This window comes from Mya arenaria, chromosome 9 (genome assembly GCF_026914265.1).
Source record: "Mya arenaria isolate MELC-2E11 chromosome 9, ASM2691426v1".
NCBI lineage: Eukaryota > Metazoa > Mollusca > Bivalvia > Myida > Myidae > Mya > Mya arenaria.
Genome location: NC_069130.1, coordinates 25,576,030 through 25,594,617, shown reverse-complemented (window position 1 = coordinate 25,594,617; position 18,588 = coordinate 25,576,030). Strand labels below are relative to the sequence as shown.

At 33.7% G+C, this 18,588-nt stretch overlaps 1 long non-coding RNA gene across 1 annotated transcript; it reads left to right on the top strand.

Annotated features, from left to right (window-relative positions):
• The first annotated feature begins 10,176 nt into the window (after positions 1-10,176).
• On the top strand, positions 10,177-11,111 carry LOC128246426 (uncharacterized). Its single transcript, XR_008263248.1, has 3 exons — positions 10,177-10,213; positions 10,385-10,470; positions 10,766-11,111. It is a non-coding gene; the product is annotated as an uncharacterized LOC128246426 (long non-coding RNA).
• Positions 11,112-18,588: the final 7,477 nt, after the last annotated feature.

Sequence of the window (18,588 nt, the reverse complement as noted above, 5' to 3'; positions counted from 1 at the left end):
ACTTTGATAATTGTGATTAACGACATGTATAAATATGAACTATTCATTTCAAAAGTAAATGATGATCTATTTCTTTCATTCAATTCATCTTTGATGTATTTGATACCGTATGAATATAGTATCTAATCGTCAAATTGAAAGAGTATGCTTTCCTCGTCATTAACATTACTTATATAATAGCAATTTATAACATATGTGTTGTGACGGTGATTTGTTTCCCTAGTATACCAGCCGATTGTAAGGTAGTGAAGGAAGATTCAACAATCACGTGATACTAAATATATATTGATATCTAAGTTTGAGTAACTGGTATAAAAGTGAGTAATAGAAAGATATAATTTGTCCTAAGTTTATTATGTTTAAAACAGCTGTTAATGATGATATGATTCGGTCATGCACTATTTTGTCAAATGTGTTTCTTCGAATGAAATATGTGTCGAGCTCATGTGCCCTTGCATATACATGTATATGATCAGGATGTTTTTAAATGGCTATCTCAAGAATAGTTACCACTGACGCGCGTTTTAACATGTATAAGCATCATTCAGTGTTTAAACATATAAATTCAACAAGAAGGAATTTTACTTTTTTTCAAATTGCAGTCCTATAGTGAATACATGCAAGACTTAATCTCAAATTATTGTATTTTTTAATTCAATTCATCTACAACGCAGTAACCTCGTCAAACTGTTTTACTATACAGATAATAAAACAAATAATAACACTCCATATTATTAATTGTATTTACGTCAAGCGGCATTCAACAACATCCTTTAAATCACGTCTAAATGCTTTGTTCATAAAGGCATAAATAATCGGATGGGCAACGTTATAGAAGAAATACATATAAAATATCAATATATTATACGGTATGACTTGATGGGCCATTAGCCAGGCTGGTAGAAATACAATAATAAACAATGCAGTAACAACAAACAACATCCCGGCTGTCCGTATATTAGCAACAAGACCTTTCTCTCTGATTGTCATTTGACGGTTAATTTCCGTTTTTTCGGACTTTGGTCGTTCTTCCAGCTCACTATATGGCTCTAGTTCGGTTTTGACGCAGCCATTAAGTGAGGTACGCGTGTTCAGGTAGGTTGCGGCATGGTCCTTACACGATGAATACCCGCTGCTTTGGTAGTGCATGCGTCGTCGACGTGCTCGACGTAGCGAGACAAATCTGTATACCATTATGTACAGTATAACCACAACCACTATGACAATAATGAAAAAAACTCGAGTATATTTTCTGGTATGTTTCAGTGAAGGAATGATTGAATATCAGCCCATTTGGCTTGCAAATGCCGTCGTACATCAAAACAGATTTCGTTCGGTTGCCCCGAGCTGATGTTTCGGTTATATTAAGTGAATATACACTTTCAGAGTAATTCCATTTGCTTTTTGGCACGAACACAATTCCATCATTATTTTCCTGCTGTGGCACTTTCAGCCAATGTTTTTGTGCATAAAGCGATGTTCCATTCGTATACAGTTTTGACATTCTATAATACACCCCGAAGTTAAGAGCTGTTATAATTCCAAGCATAATAGCAAAGCTTGCCAAGATCATGATGATACGTTTTGCCCTCCGAGTAGTGTGAATGGATGACAGATACAGAAATACCTGTCTACAGCTATAGCCATCATAATGAAAGCAGGAAATGGTACATTGGAAGTTATAAGAAACATATAACACTTGCACAAAAGTCATACTTTATAAAGTAGTCCATATATTCTAAGACAATGGTATACGGGATAATTAGAACACAAGTTAAAAAGTCCGTACACGCTAGTGTAATGATAAAAACTGTAGACGCCACTTTGTTTATTTTTCGGACGTACACATATAAGACGAGGAAATTACCGACGGTTCCGAGAACACAAAAGAATGACAATATTCCAACGACGGCCATTAATAGTTCATGACTTTGCTCATTCGGTAGTGGAATAAGGTCAACCTTAGTCGTGGTGTTCACTGGGGTGTCGGAAGCCATCATAATGTCGTAGTCTGAAAAGGAAACAATAACAAAGCATTTTAAAACAACGGGCATATTAGTATATGATTTTATTTCAAGCCTGGTTAAGTCCCGTCTTACTTATTACATGATTTAAACATAAAATAATATGATAATAAGTACCAAAATAAGTGTTCTGATTCCAAAATACACATTGGCCTATTGCTAATATACATATATACTTCCAAACTACTAAGCAAACAAATCGCCTTATATCAAATTCAAAGGCTTTTGTAAAGCACACTATTGTTTGTTCTTTTACAACACACTCTTAATCAGTTAAAACAAATATTCTATATTTGGCGACTGAATACAAATATATATTTGTGTATATGCCCAAGCTATCCGTTGTCAAATTTAAAAAAAACATTGATAAACAAAGCAAAATCAGAGGCTTAAAGGTCAATCGAAGAAATTAACTTAGCGAACTACTTGGGACGTCAAATGGTTTATTTTAGCTGAAGGTATGTATCTGGAGTTTCTATTTAGTATAATTTCAAACAAAACCGTTCATTATCCAACGATATAATTGCTGTATATATATATATATATATATATATATATATATATATATATATATATATATATATATATATATATATATATATATATATATATATATGTTAAATATCAGAGGCAACACAATGACAAATCTCAGTGGTTTTCTCATGATGAAAATCATGTTTTATTTATTCATTCAGAGAGCTGGAAATGTATCACTTTCAGCTTTCTTGTCTCGTATTGCGTTATTATATTTTCATCAACACGATTATTTCAGGAGGGTAGATGAAAAAGCACCACTGATGGCAATCCTGTTGACATTTATGGAAGAAAAGAAAAATGATTTTATAATATAATATTCATTATTTTAATAACTAAAACAAAATGACAATGTGGCAAATGCATGCTATTCATAAACAAATAAATGTTTGAATATGCCCAGTAATTTTCACCGTAGTAAAGGTCTTGATTTTAAATGCACGTTTGTTAGACAAGGATATTTGATATAGTTCAATGCAATCCCAGTTTATAGCCGAATAAATTAGTGTGATGACATTGTCATGACTTAAAGATACGCGCAAGTGACACCGAAAGAGAAAACGTGAACACTGCTATTGCGTAATATCTTACAGAAGTTCACCTAGACATTCCATATAGATGGCACATTTTAGTGGCATTTGAAGTTCAGTGATTTAAACTCTGTTTGCTATTAAAACATTGTCTACTTTCACTTCGATATAAACAATTAAATAAGAGGAACATTTGTCACTTTTGCGCTTCTAGAAGCTGTCAGACTACCGTTAGTTGAAGTCGTGGCAACTTGGCCATTGATGTAAGGTAGATATAAAGAAGCCTTTTTAAGGTTTGAGTGAGGATAAGAGTGAGGTTTGTGCACATAAACTGGTTTAAACCCCCAGTAAATTTACATTTTACTGACCGTTCCAAGGCGGTACCTAGCAATCCTTGATAAACATACTTAGTTTTGTTTATATAGTATGTATGCACTGTGCTGCTTGTGGAGTTTTGTGCTGTTCTTTCATGTTTCTTGTTTGTGATTTTATGTTCTATGTCTTTGGCGTTTACTAAGTGTCATTAAACCGGGTTTATGTTTAAACTTTTTGCTACTGAGCTTGTTTCTGTAGCTTTTCGCATAAATATTGAAAAAAATAATCCAATTAATTGTACACAGACAAAATTAATTTTAACAAGCTGTTCTGCCGTATTCTGAATGTACCAATAGAAAAGTGTACCGATATCGACACAGGCTTTTGAAGGTCACTTGCAGATTTTGTAAACTGACGATAAACTTTTTATGATGTTTTATACGTTATGTCAAAAGCAGTATCAAATTAAATATGTATATTCCTTCAGAACATTGTATATACTATTAAGCAGTGAAAAAGAACAAGTCTGTCCAAAACGCGATTTCTTACAGGTCAACGTATATTGTTTAAGATTATGTCGTTTGTTTGTACATCGAATGCAACATTGTAATGACCCTTCCATAAGAGATTCATATGTGATCGCATGCGTAAGAAACCGGTTTATATTGACAAGACTGGGTGAGCATTGTATTTCTCGATAATTTACCTCCTCTATTACTTGAGTTTTAGTTGAAAGACGAATATATATGGAGGCGATGATTGGGTATTTTTCTCGAGAAGAAGTCCTATTTCGCTGCTAGAAACTAGTGTAAATAAACGGGTCCTAATCATTGAACTTCTTTTTGAGACGTATACATTAATATAGGTTTATGAAACTTATAACATTCAATGGTAATAACATGTGTTAATACAATCAATTTATAAGTACCCATAAAATTGATCGTTTTCAAAAATTGGATCATAAAAATTTTAAGTTCTAGAGTTTCATTCACCACATGCACGTTCATCGTGCTACTTACAAATATCACTATGAAATTAACACCGAAATCAGTTGCAGATCAGGTATTATAACATATTTCTCATCAATAAAACAATGAACTCTCGGATGACGGACTTAGTAGCCTCAAACGAGACCAATGCCCTGTTTAAAGGCACAAGGAGCGTACAATTATAAAAGCTTATATAATACATATAGATTGTGTTGTCATGTAGTCTTGTCGAATTGTTTTATTTTGACCTCAAGATTTAAAACACTTCAGCAAGTGTTCGAAGTGGCTATGTGGATACGTTGACATAAGATTTGACGACGAATCTGCTGAAACATGTGAACAGGATTTCCCAACGTTGAAATATACAAAATAATTAACCCAAGGTGGCGATTTAATCATATCGACTCGTCCAGTATATGAGAGAACTTGTCGACATAACTTAGTCAAAATGTCGGATTATACCTCGTCAACTTGACCTTTAACAAGTTGACATAACTCTGACAACATGCCGTTGCATAACTAATCAACTTCTTATAAAAACAAGTCAACAGACCTACATGACCATATCATTAGTTAGCACACTTTACGCATAAAAACATATAAAATGTCAGGAAAAGGGTGATAAAAAAATCCCAACAACTTTAAAATATTACAAGCACAACATGAATATTTACATAATAATATAATTGCACAAGAAACTCAAACCTGAAACCTAACTTATATATTTGTACTAACATTACATACATTATCTTGGAGTGGAATGATAAACAACAACGTAGTTGGCAAAAGCTTTCATTAATCAGCTTGCGAAATACTACAGAAATGTAACTGTCAACCTATATTATGGTTAACAAGCAAGTAACATGCATATAGTGAGTATTATTCATGGTATGTATAAACTGTTTCCGAGTGACCGATATTTCTTACTGAAGTATTAATTCCTAAACGACTGTTCAATGATAGTTGTCACTATGCTACTGGTTTCATCGAATACTAGATCCTCCGATAATTCTTGTAAACAAATAGCACAGTAACCCAAAAATGTTCCGTTCAGTATATATTACATGTTCGTGTATGCATGTCGGTGAAATATTTTTGTTTTCAATACCATTGTTTTCACTGCTATTTCCACAGCCCCTATTTTCTTTTGTTCTCGTTTTGCGTAACATTTCGTTCACAGAGCCGGGTTTAATTGCTTTGAGCACGGAATAAATTGTTTGGATATTTTCGGTATAAAAATCGAAAGTTATTTAATTTAAAATCAGTTGTCATCACGATAAATAAATTGATCAGGCATTGCTGCACCAATCGCGAATGTATTGCGTGCTGTTATCACTCGGTGGATCAAATGATATACAGAAATAGATAAAAAAAAAACTTAGAATATTGACTTGATATGTAACACGATACGGCTGAGACGATTTTGTTGGCTCAAATAATATGTTTAAGGTCGTACTGTCATACTTAAACGTAAAAACACGTCGGCTTTTATCTGATTTAAGTACATCTAAGTGACTATATTATCAATCTTAAAGTGGATTTTGCCATTTGCCGTCATTAAAATGTCTGTATAACAGCTGTGTTAAAATCGAGGGCGATGCCGTTTACACTATATTGAGTTCACACCCGTCGAAGTTTTAATCTTGCAAGAAATGAGGTGATAATTGCAAAAACGTTTCCGTGATCTATCGATATTGCATTTACAAAAATGCGTCACGCCAAAATTTAAATGTAAATAATATCGCTGTTTTATATTTATCTCGTGATCCCCACACAATCACATCTCGAAGTTAACGTAGTGTCATGTTAGCCATGTGGGTATTGAGGTTTTATAAGGACAACGAAACTGGCCAAAGCTTGAAAAAAAATTATTAAATGTATTATAAGGTTTAAGTCATTTAACTTTAATAACAACAAAAAAACTCATGATTTATGTACAGATAAAATACATTTCACTTTGCAAATGCTTACAAAACTAATAACCGATTTACTCGTTAAAAGCGCCGAAAATCATTTATATTTAATTATGTTTTATCTAAACAGTACACAAATCATACGCATATTGTTTCGATAATTTAAAGTCAAGTAAAAATGAAAAAGAAGACATTGAAATATAAAAGTAAAACATTTGCTTTAATAACAATGTGCGCCATTAAAGCAGATATTCGGTTAGACTATTAAACTGCTTTAAACTAGTAAATTATGAAATAAACAAACATTTTGGCTTGCTAAAATTCACAGAAACATGATTAAAATGTGTTATTCTTCTCTAGCTGGATAAAATTGTGAATTACTTTGCAAAGGTCTTTGTTAATGTTTGAGATGTTGAGAGAACATAAAAGGTCACAATCCCAAAAGCCTGGGTATAATTAATTATATGCCACATATGATGACGTATGTCAAAAGCGGTCGTATTCTCAGATATCCAAATTAGCATAATTTTCTCCATATGCAAGAATTATCATAGAAATCTCCTGAGACAACATGAGCTTTTTGCAAGACAGCATGCGAGAAAGATGGAAGGAGAACACGTAATTCGTTTTTGCTTTTGTAAACGGGTTCAAACATACAACATACCAACTGTCCTATACTAAAAACTCCAATAGCTAATACTATATAAATATAATAAGGCAGCATAACTGACATTGACGTTGTCGGCCCGAGAGCAGATTGTCACCCGAGGCGTAAGCATGTTAATGAAAAAAATTAAATACCGAATGACTGTTAAATACATTCAAATATCCGAGGTTCTAAAACGAGACATCAACAAATCTGCCGATATTACATAAATCACCACACTGTTTTTATTAAAAAAAGTCGTTATATTTTTTGATATTCGATTATTATGTCTCACAATCAATGTTCTTAATTACTTTATGAAAAGGCATCTTTCGTTTAAAATTTTCAAAATTCACAGAAAAAAAAATATATTCACCCGAATGTTGCTTACGCATTTAAAGGCTAACGATTGGCAAATGCATATACACATATATTTAGCATTTTTTAGAATGTATTGTAATGTGTTTGCTTCTCCGTGACCGAGTTTTAAACTTTTTTTTTTTAATATTTTCCTATATTTTATCAGACATATCAAGAAATGTAAAGACTTTGAGAAAGTTATATACATACATATATTTGTTTTCAAAAACAAACAAGTCAACTAGTGTAATATTCCTCTTGATATTAGAAGCAACACCAAATAGTTTAATAGCACGGAGGTTAGTGCACTCGCTTCTCACTAAGGCGACTCGGGTTCGATTCCCAACCTAGGCGTCTGTCAGTTTGGTTAGTGGTCAGTAATCCAGACAAGTGGGTTTTCTCCGAATACGCCGGTTTACCCCACAGCACAAGACAACACTCTTGCACAACATCGTGCCAACATAGGGGACTTAGTATAAGTTATCATAACATTTCACACTCGTTGTAAAGTATACAGTATACATGAAGTTATAATTAAGTATTAATGCATTTAAATTAGATTGTACAAATATTTTTCAGATGTTTTCATAAATTTGTGTTATTTGTAAGACTATTTGTAATAGCTGTGTTATTAAAGATATGTATTTTTCAGATTTGTCATTATTTCACGACTATTTGTAATGCCAGCTGTGTTGTACACACGTTTTCTTTCCGTTTATAGTATTTTGCACAGAATTTGTATCCGCCGTGTTAAAAAATATGTTTTGATAAACACTTGTCATGAACAAATATTTCTAAAAGCCGTGTTATAGAATACATCAACATTGTCATAGTTGCTAATATGCAAGTTTTCGACGGTCGTATAGAGACATTGTAAAAATGGGTAGTATTTTAGGGAAGCCAATTAAAAAAAAAAATAAATATATATATATATATGTGTGTGTGTGTGTGTATTATTTGTTATCACACTGTATAACATTATATGATAACATTGTATCATTAATACTAATTAGTGAGGTGTGTATATGGATAAAGATAATAAATATGTTGAATTTGGAACTTGTTCTCATTTTGTCAAATGACGTTTGATATGAATACAATCCATCTACTCTGATTTAAATGTAACTACTTGACAAAACAGCTCGAGGCAAGTAACCTCCTCCAAATTAAAACATCGAAACTACAGAAACAAGCTCTGGTGACTAAATATTATCGAAGGTACTTTAAAAGGGCACGTCGATTAATGAACGGCAATGAATAAGAACACTACACTCTGAAAATTGACGGGGATTTAATCATTATATTTGAAGAATGAAGGCATTTTAAAATATTATATGCGTGTCTCATTTGTTATCAATATTACCATTATATTTACGTGTATTTTATCATAAAATTTGGTAGTGATGGAATTCTTATATGCATATTTGTTTACTTACTTGCAAGTTTATTATAAATGTACATGGCCTACCAAAGTCGACGAAAAGACATTACGGTTAAATATTCATTTTGAGAGTCAGATCGAGAAGAACATTTAGTAAGAGTGTGTTGCGGGTTTCCTTTTAATAAGTTGAACAATATGTGATAACAGATTTACATGATTCGATGTTAGGTCCCCTAATGTGGATGAAATTGCATCCGGGAAACCGTAAAGTAGTTAAACCAACATAAAATTCTGCAACAGCGCCGTAAAGAAAGGAAAAACAAGCATTTTACTTGGATGGAAATATATAGAAAAAGTCCTAAATTTTCACTTGGCATCTGCTAATAACGGATTTTGCGGACTTTGCCTTCAAATATTTTTACGGTCCCTACGAATCAAAAAACGGATTTATCCGGTAGAGAGTAAAGCCGAAAGGGCAAAATAATTTATGGGAACTATTTAATTAATAACTACAAACCACGTGCAAATATTTCCCAAACTACGGTGTTTCTTTTATGTTTGACTTTCTTAAACCAATACAGGATCACTTAACGTGTCTTTCCTGCTTTGTGGTAAGTTATGTGTTATGACGTTGAGTGTGCCGAAAAAGTTGTTTGTTGTGACTGCGGTATTGAACCTTTTGAGTAATGATTCATCAATCACTAGCGGAAAATTGGGTGGGGGCGGGCTTTAATCTTCAAAACTTACTTTCTACGTCAATATCGGTAAACAAAGTAATGAAAAAAAAGTGACCATATGTACTAAAGCACTTGAACTAGTATGAAAACAGTTCTGTTATTAACGATAATCAGTTGCATTATGATCAAAGTGTAAATGTATATAATATGGTATTTGTAAAGCGTAAAAGAAGTTCTGTAAAGAGTATGTTGTTTAGTTCTATATGTATGTATTTTGTCTTATGAAGCATTGTTTCTATAAATGTATTAACTTATGGTATGCTTTGTTGGTTGCGTAAAAATAGTTTTATTCTATTTATAGTATGTTATTTTATTGACAAAATAGTTGTTTAAAGATTAAAAAATAACATATAAATATGCACGACAATGAGTCTATTTCTGATAATATAAATTAACATTACACTGCACAAACACTAATTCAAGCATTCTGACTAATTTTTCAAATGTCACATGCTACAATAAAAACTATGCTAAAACTATTTTCCTTCCTTCAAATTTTAGAAAATGTATAGTTTTGTCGTAGCGCTGCTGTAGAATTTACAGCAAAAAGTGAAACATACGACTTGACATGTTAAATGATATATGACGCCGTGTTTCATTTACCTAATTTATGATTAAAAAATGGCTAATATTGCCGGAAAACACAAATGCCATGATCCATCTGTTACAATGTACATCAATCTCATACTTTTATTCGAAATCATCCGTATAAAATTATTTCGAACTTGGAAAGCTGGCATTTAGTGTTAGGGTTTGTGCATTTCATTAAACAAGAAACTTAAAGGTATAATATTTAACCATTTTAATACGATACCTTTTCATTTCCTATGTAAACAAAGTAATTCTAACTTACGTAATTCATTTTATTTTGTTTATAATTATAATGTATATAGAAATTGTATTACCCATACATTTCTTATGATGTGAGCATGAAATTATATATTTATCAACTTAGCATGAAGATGAACGGATTCGGATGCATACTCTGGAATGCTATACTGATAACAACCGGAACATTGCCTTTGGTCAGAGCTGTTGGGGGTAAGTTTATTTCATTACAATCTTACTTTGATTTTTGAAAAAAAACTTAAACGAATCCATTGGCTTCACGTCATTCAAGTTTTCTCAATATTTATTCAGGAAATTCAAAGCTTAGTTTTAGTATTGAATAAAACAACAATATGTGTTATAAAAACAAACATACTTACCCACAAATATATCATGTACTCATGCGCAGGCCAAACAATGAACGTACATATTGGTGTGTCTCATTAACTATCATATTTTGATACTTAAAATGTAGCCCTTCTAAACGTTTGCTTTTTCGTATCACCAGGCATTTCGTTTCATTGCTTACAACCATTGAAGATCGGGCCGTGTCTCGGAAAATTCCAAAGATTCTTTTTCAACACGTCAAGTCTACAATGTGAAGTGTTCGCATGGGGTGGATGTTTTGGTGGCCAGAATAATTTCGAAACCTATGATAGCTGCCTCCGGGAGTGCGCATGCGACTTGCCTAAAGATGAAGGTCCCTGTTTTGGCTCCTCACCAAGTTGGTTCCACGAAGGTGGCACTTGCAAACAATTTGTTTGGCGCGGTTGTGGTGGAAACGCGAACAGATTTGATTCAAGATTGCATTGTGCGAAACTTTGCTTGTGACAGGGTAGCAGTTTAAATTGAAATGTATTTGTTTAACCATGATAACAAATAAAATGTATGATCAGTTTCCAATATTTGTTTCTAAGAGTATATTAAAGTTTACCATCGCACATTGGCTACATTATGACTTGACCCCACTGTGACACTATCACATATTAAAGTGTGTTTATATACCATCTAGAAAAACAAAGTGATATACAATGATGTCTGGGTGCGATACCCTAGCGCTTTTCGAACTGACCTCTTGGTGTACAACACCTATTCACAATGCCCATAGGTTTAAAGCAGTACTGAGTACACTATTATCCGACTACAGCTCTTTTTATTACTCTCTTAAAATCAAGTTAGGGAGCTACTGGTACCACATTTTAAAACATTAAGGTATGATGCGGCTGCTGTATGAAACCGCAATATTCCGCATCCGAAGCCAGCGCCTTTCTTCTCGGCTATCACAGTGGTACGATCAGGGGTCTTGTCTACAACTATTGATATCATTTAAAGTTTGCAAACATATACATCGCCGTTAAAGCGTCGAGCTATTCTGAAAGCTGAATGTTAATAGTTTTAGTTTGTGACTTCAAAAAAATCAGTACTACAAGCGCAGCCTTTTTAAATTCGCATCTTATGTTGTAATAAAACTTGTTTGTTTTCTGGTACTCCCCGCGGCCACGAGACAGCTGCGTTGATAATTCATAACATTATCATATGTATTAACGTACGCGTGTTTGCCTGACTCAATCCCTTATTAATCACATCGTGATACTTTAATGTATTTTATGAGTTTTCCAATGTTGTCATTTATAAAATTTAAATTGCATTGCTACTGACATATTCATTATGTGTGAGGCCTACCATGCAAACAAATACTTAAAAAGGTTATACATTTCATGATTCGATGACATTCTCTATTGGAATATGTTGGCTTTTTCATTGGTTCAGCATATTTTCCCCACGCTTAATGTGCTCTATAACAGTTATGCCCGATTAAACATCTTCCAAAAAGACAGTTTTAAATTAAAGTGTGTAGGCACAAACAAGCATTTGGAATGAGAAACTTCAAAACTATTGATACTATTCTTGCATAAGTAACAGAAACAAGACTCCGTTATAGCATATCATTTTAAAATGCAGGGCAGGAACAAACTGCAGTCACCAAGAATTTCAGTCACGAAGACCCCGTTGTAACAAGAGCAACAAGATTAATACAACAGTCGCGGGATAAGTGTTCGGTATAATACGGCGTAACACAACAATAGAAAAATCTGGGCAAGAACAACCTGCAATCTCAAAGGTGGGGCTATGGAGGCAACCCTGTTCCAAATAGAACACATCATCATCATCATCATCATCATCATCATCATCATCATCGTCGTCGTCATCATCATCATCATCATCAATCATCATCATCATCATCATCATCATCATCATCATCATCAGCAGCAGCAGCAGCAGCAGCAGCAGCAGCAGCAGCAGCAGCAGCAGCAGCAGGAGTAGCAGCAGCAGCAACAACAACAACAAAAACATCATCAGCAACATCATCATCATCATCATCACCATCATCGTCATCATCATCATATTCATCATCATCATTTTACTGATGGGATTGTACGAATTAAAATTATTAAAGTATTTTCTCGTCTTGCAAACTCAAAAAAGTTAACATATCGTTTCTAAGCAACACTTAAACACTTAGACAAGTGAGCATGTAAGCACATGTCTTCCTTTTAAATAAAATGTTTTAGTATTTAATTGTCTATTGACATGCTCCTCCAACGGAAAATTTTAATGCTAATGAATTACGTGCATTTGCATCCCAAGGAACATGAAATCAATATGCTTTTATGTCATTAGTTGAGGTCATTGTAGCCAAATGTAATATAAAGCAGAACATGATATGCACCTCTTTTCTGAAAGCGTGATAAACTGAGAAAGTTTAAAGCAGAACCAATATCCATTGTATAATCAGGCAATAAAACTACACGGACTAGACTGGTAGCCAGATCATTTAGTAATACACTGAATCAATTGAAAAGCACGACATCAAAATCAAACAGAAATTGAACTAGATGACCTGAACGTAGAAAACACCACAGACATACCACAAATAAAAGGATATAGACATACCTTACACAAAACATTACAGACATATCACAAATCAGTCGAAATAAATGTATAGGCAAATCTTGGGTATACAGAGACTGACTTGAAACGCTCTAAGCCAGTCGGATATTACTGGGGGTTTAAACTAATTGATTAGTACACAGCCTCACACTCGTCCCAGCATTTATCAAGCCTTGCAAAACCCAACTAATAATACTAATTAGAATTGGCACCAACTTAAAATATAAAGCAAAACAAATAATATAATCTACAAAAGTAACTTCAATCACTCAACAACCAAATGCAGAAATAAACTGCAAACGAATAAAGGTCATGAAAAAACAAATCATATATGCACTAGAAGGATGATGGTTGGTACAGTTCGCCAAACAACAAAATTAAATAAGTATGTTAAAGAAACAAAATGCTTTCAACGTTGATGAGTTTTAGGTTATATCCCATATTTGAGTTAATCAATGAACAAATCTTGTTATCTGGATGGAAAACCCGCAGACTCACAGACGTTATCGGAACTGTTAAAACTTCAGTGTTTGTCTCATTTAAACCGCTCAAGAACATTGATAAGTGCAGCGCCTCGTTGCACTTGGGCAAGTGATATTATAAGAACCATTCCTACACGTTCATTTATCTCTCAGGTTTAGGGTCAGAAAAACAATAACTACGCTGTGGACAATGAACTGTTAAGTCGCATATATCTTGATCATATTTGCAAAGGTACTTAGAGGAGAAGAATTGTTACAGGACATACGAGTGGTGTTTCGGCACAAATTCTGTCAACTTTTTATTTCATGACATACTCGTAGAAATGTTTCAGTATTTGTACCTACACGTTTCCTGTATTCATTCAAATATTGCAAATATGTATAAAAAAAATATTTTTTATTTAGACGATGTAATGTGCTGTTATGGTAACGTCGGGTTAGCGGGTCACTGTTACAATAATGTTAAAGAGCTACGCGTTTGTTTTATATTTATGGTCCAAATTAGCTCTGCAAATTAAAGGTAACGTATGTTAAAGTTATTCCGGGAATCTACTGGAAATCCACGACGTTATTTCCGGTCTGCAGGGTAAACAAGTAGAGGCATTTAGTGACTTTATGAAGAAAGAAACAATAACAAAGATATTCCGTCAAATATTGCGTCTTGATGTGCAAAAGCAGACAAAATACATTATCCATGATCCAAAATACGTATTGTGCTACGGCAATGTCTAAGTATTGGATCTATGAGTGGTACAACACTTTCAAGAAAGACCCTACACGTGGCGCAGTATATGATCCACGTCCCAACTAAGCGTCGAGAAAGGTAGATGAGATTGCGACGTTACTGAGAGCTAACCGGAGATTAACTGTTCGGGATATTGCATTGAAAGTAGGACTTGGAACCGCATCTGTTCATGATACAATCACATAGCTAGGCATAAGAAAGGTTTGTGCTCGTTGGATTCCACGTGTTCTCACAGAAGCAACATCGAGTTACTGACAATAACACTTTTCTGAAAATATAAAAAAGCCATGGTAAAAGATCCCAAGAATCCATCATCACTACTGATGAAACGTGGGTTAGTCATCATGACTCCGAAATTAAACAAGACAGATATAAGTGGAAGACTCCGAAATTAAACAAGACACCAACTAAAGCTTTGTTAAGGACGTCTGCGAAGAAAATGATGTTCATCGTATTTTTCGACAGGAATGGCATCATCCTAAGCCACGCAGTACCCTCTGGAAATACGATGACCATTTACTACTCAAAGGTATTATTTTTATATATGCTATATCTAATGTTTTACGTAATATAAGATACTATATGTACAACTAGCTTCACTAATTAGCTAAGCATAATAATAAATGCAAAATAACCGCTTTTAGGTGCTGCTGCGTGACTTGATAAGAGCATTTAGGAAAAAGTGGCCAGAGATTGTCGGCAAATTTTATCTTCACCATGGCAACGCACCACCTCATACGTATGTAGTTACTAAGACAACATTAGCTGGATAGATATTAAAACTATACAACATCCCGCGTACTCTTCGGACCTAGCACCATGTGACTTTTGGAGTTTTCCCACCATCAAGAACGAGTTGAGAGGCTCACGTTTCGACGACATCAAAGACCTGCCAGTGGTTGTTCGGCAGTGTATCAGGATAATAACATAAGAACACTTCAACAATTGCTTTATGGGTTCACAGACACGAGAAGTGTGTGAAGTACTCTGCTGAATACTTTGAGAAAAAATGACATGTTTATTGTGTCCAATATTACGACATGGATCTTCTGCAATTATTTATACTTTTCATTGCCCCGCTCACGTTTGAATAGCGTTGCTATGGTGATAAAAACTAGCATCTTATTTTTAATTGTGTTATTTTGCTTCTGAAAATCGATAAAAAGTAGATAGAGCTATGTCAGTTTTAAGAATCGTGTACAAATATTAAAAAAATAGAATCTTACGGCACTTGTCCAGAATCTTTCCGAACACTACTCGTCTTCGTATAAGGCAAAACATAGATGATTGTGCTTTCAAATGACTCACTCACAGATGTTATGTTGGCAACGAATTACTAAGCTGTGTAGAAATCGCTTTATAATTCTTACTTTTATATACACACTTTTAACACTTTTAATACCACAAAGCACATGTTAGATACTTATTTGAATAAAGCGTAGTATAATTATATCCTTGTCTAAAGTAATACAGTTGTAAACCGAGTAACTTATGCTTTACGTCAAAATACATAATTTTCGGTCAAGTTTTGAAATATTTGATAACAACGGAGCTAAGACTTTATAACGATGTCTTAAACAAGACGTTTCCCCACATGCCACTAACAGTCATCTAAATTTTATGTCAGTACATTTAAAACGTGAACGAGCCTCTTTAGCCAATTGCAAAATATAACTCATGAAAATTCAATTCAATTAACAACCGCCCTATAATCATATAAATTGGACGGATATGTTAGTGCAAATGTTTTGTTTGTAAGTCCACTTCATCTTGCCTTAATGATCATATATGGTGCCCTAAATTAAACGATGAATAATAAGAAATGGTGTCGTTTCCTGTATATCAGACCTTACGAGTAATACACATTCCGTTCTCATTTATAAGCGAAAAAACGGACACGCATCTCGAACTAGTGGGACCTTGCCCAAGCCTAGCAGCATCAGTTGGATGTTTCCTGTCACGAAACTTTGCTCGTTTCTGGTCTAAAATTCAAAGCCATGCATCTGGAAACCGTGGCCAGATGGCGGTCTGAAATGTCGCTAAAATTAGGGAAATATAATTAACTCAGCGGTAATCTTATATTTGTTTTCGTGAATTCCTAAGATACATCCTCATTATAACATGTTCATTGACCTTGTGTGTTCAATGGTTTTTGCCAGTAAAACACGAATACAGCAAAAACGTAATTACTAAATTATTTGGTACAATAACATCTCTAAAGTCCATGTAAAAACGATAACATGCATCTAAGCCGGACAGAATAAAAATCAAACGTTAATAAAGCACAGAAAAATCATTTATTAAAAGAACTATAATCACGCAGAGAGTTAAGAAACATTTCCATGACCATCTATTCTGTTTGAGCTATAAAGTAATTGAATGAAAAAGTTTAAACGAAGATGTTAGTGTAATCAATTACAAAATCAATGTGGGTCAAGCGCTGAGGTCTTCAACTAAGATATTTAGAACTGTATGCAAGCCCCGAGTAAATACCTATTTATACCTATATGATTAATGTTTTTTACCATCAAAGCGAGAAAATTGGACAAGCCAATGCTGTGTCAATTTAAATTGATTGTGGTCACATAGGACGTTTTAATCACATGGAATGTGTACTGACCTTACCCAGAGTGCTACGTGTGGTATTTAACGTCTAAGGTAGAACGGTAGTACAACATGGTTGTCCTGTCCTCGTAGCGCAATTATGTGCACTTAAGGCAAAACATGCGCGCTCAGTGTGCGCATGGCGGTGAAAAGGGAATTTACTAATGGAATTTATATGATTATCAACGCGAAACAAGCGAATTTTGGTGTAATGATCTTTTTTTCCTCAGTTTATGTATTGGTAAGTTTGCAATAAACATATCCTAACAACTGAACTTCAGATGCAGAGTTCTATCCCTATGTTGTTGTTTTTTTTAATTCGAATAGAAACTCATTTTACTTTGTCAATTTAGATGAAAGAGCAATATTTATAATGTGGCATAAACCATGTTCATAATAGCATCATGGAATATATATTTATTTAAATTAATATAAAATAAAGAATATTAAATTTTCAGACATTCCAAGAATCTAATTTCAGATGACAAACTCATTATTCATCTTTTTCTATAATAATGAATATCATATACAAATATCAAAGGCGTTATATAACCATTATGATATGAATCATTGCAGGTATTCATTGCTACTTAAAATAAATCGTCCATTTTTAATGAAAAGACATTTATGTCATGCATGTGTTTAAGCAACATAATGATACTCTCTTTCATCCATTGTAGTAAATTAGCATAATTTGTTTGGCGAAAACGATTTTTTGTCAGCTTCATTACTATCCGAATGGATAATTGATTGACATATTTATACGTATTGACCTTCAATGAAAACATCACCAAACAAAGTATCATCCTTCATCGTCAATTACCCCTGATACTCGTTTTTTACATCATTATTTAGGATTACTAATGGAGTAACTTAACGAACTGAGTAGCGTCTGCGCAAATGTTCAATACGCAATGCAAAATTAAAGGTTGTCCGGTTAGCGCAGTGGTTAGCGCACGCGCTTCTCACTAAGGCAATCAGGGTTCGCCACACTCTCGCGCAATATCGTGCCATCGAGAGTGACTTTGTATGAGCTATCATAGCTTTCTTCACAATCGTTGTAAAATATATAAAGTTTAAACTAAACCAGAGTATATCTGTTGATGCATTTACCATTGGCATTGAGAGTATTCTTAGATGGAACTACAACCATATTTCAATTATACCAGGGTATATCTGTTGATAGTGTTTTATTTAAAATTCGGTTCGTTTTTGTATGTGACATATAATTGCTCAATGCTGTTTATCAAACTAGTATTTATCGTGATGTTAAACTGTTTATTGCACATATCCAGCACTTATATTGTATTATTATTTTTATGATCATTATCGTTATTATTATTATTATTATTATTATTATTAGTAGTAGTAGTAGTAGTAGTAGTAGTAGTAGTAGTAGTAGTAGTAGTAGTAGTAGTAGTAGTAGTAGTTGTAGTAGTAGTAGTAGTAGTAGAAGTAGTAGTAGAAGTAGTAGTAGTAGTAGTAGTAGTAGTAGTAGTAGTAGTAGTAGTAGTAGTAGTAGTAGTAGTAGTAGTAGTAGTAGTAGCA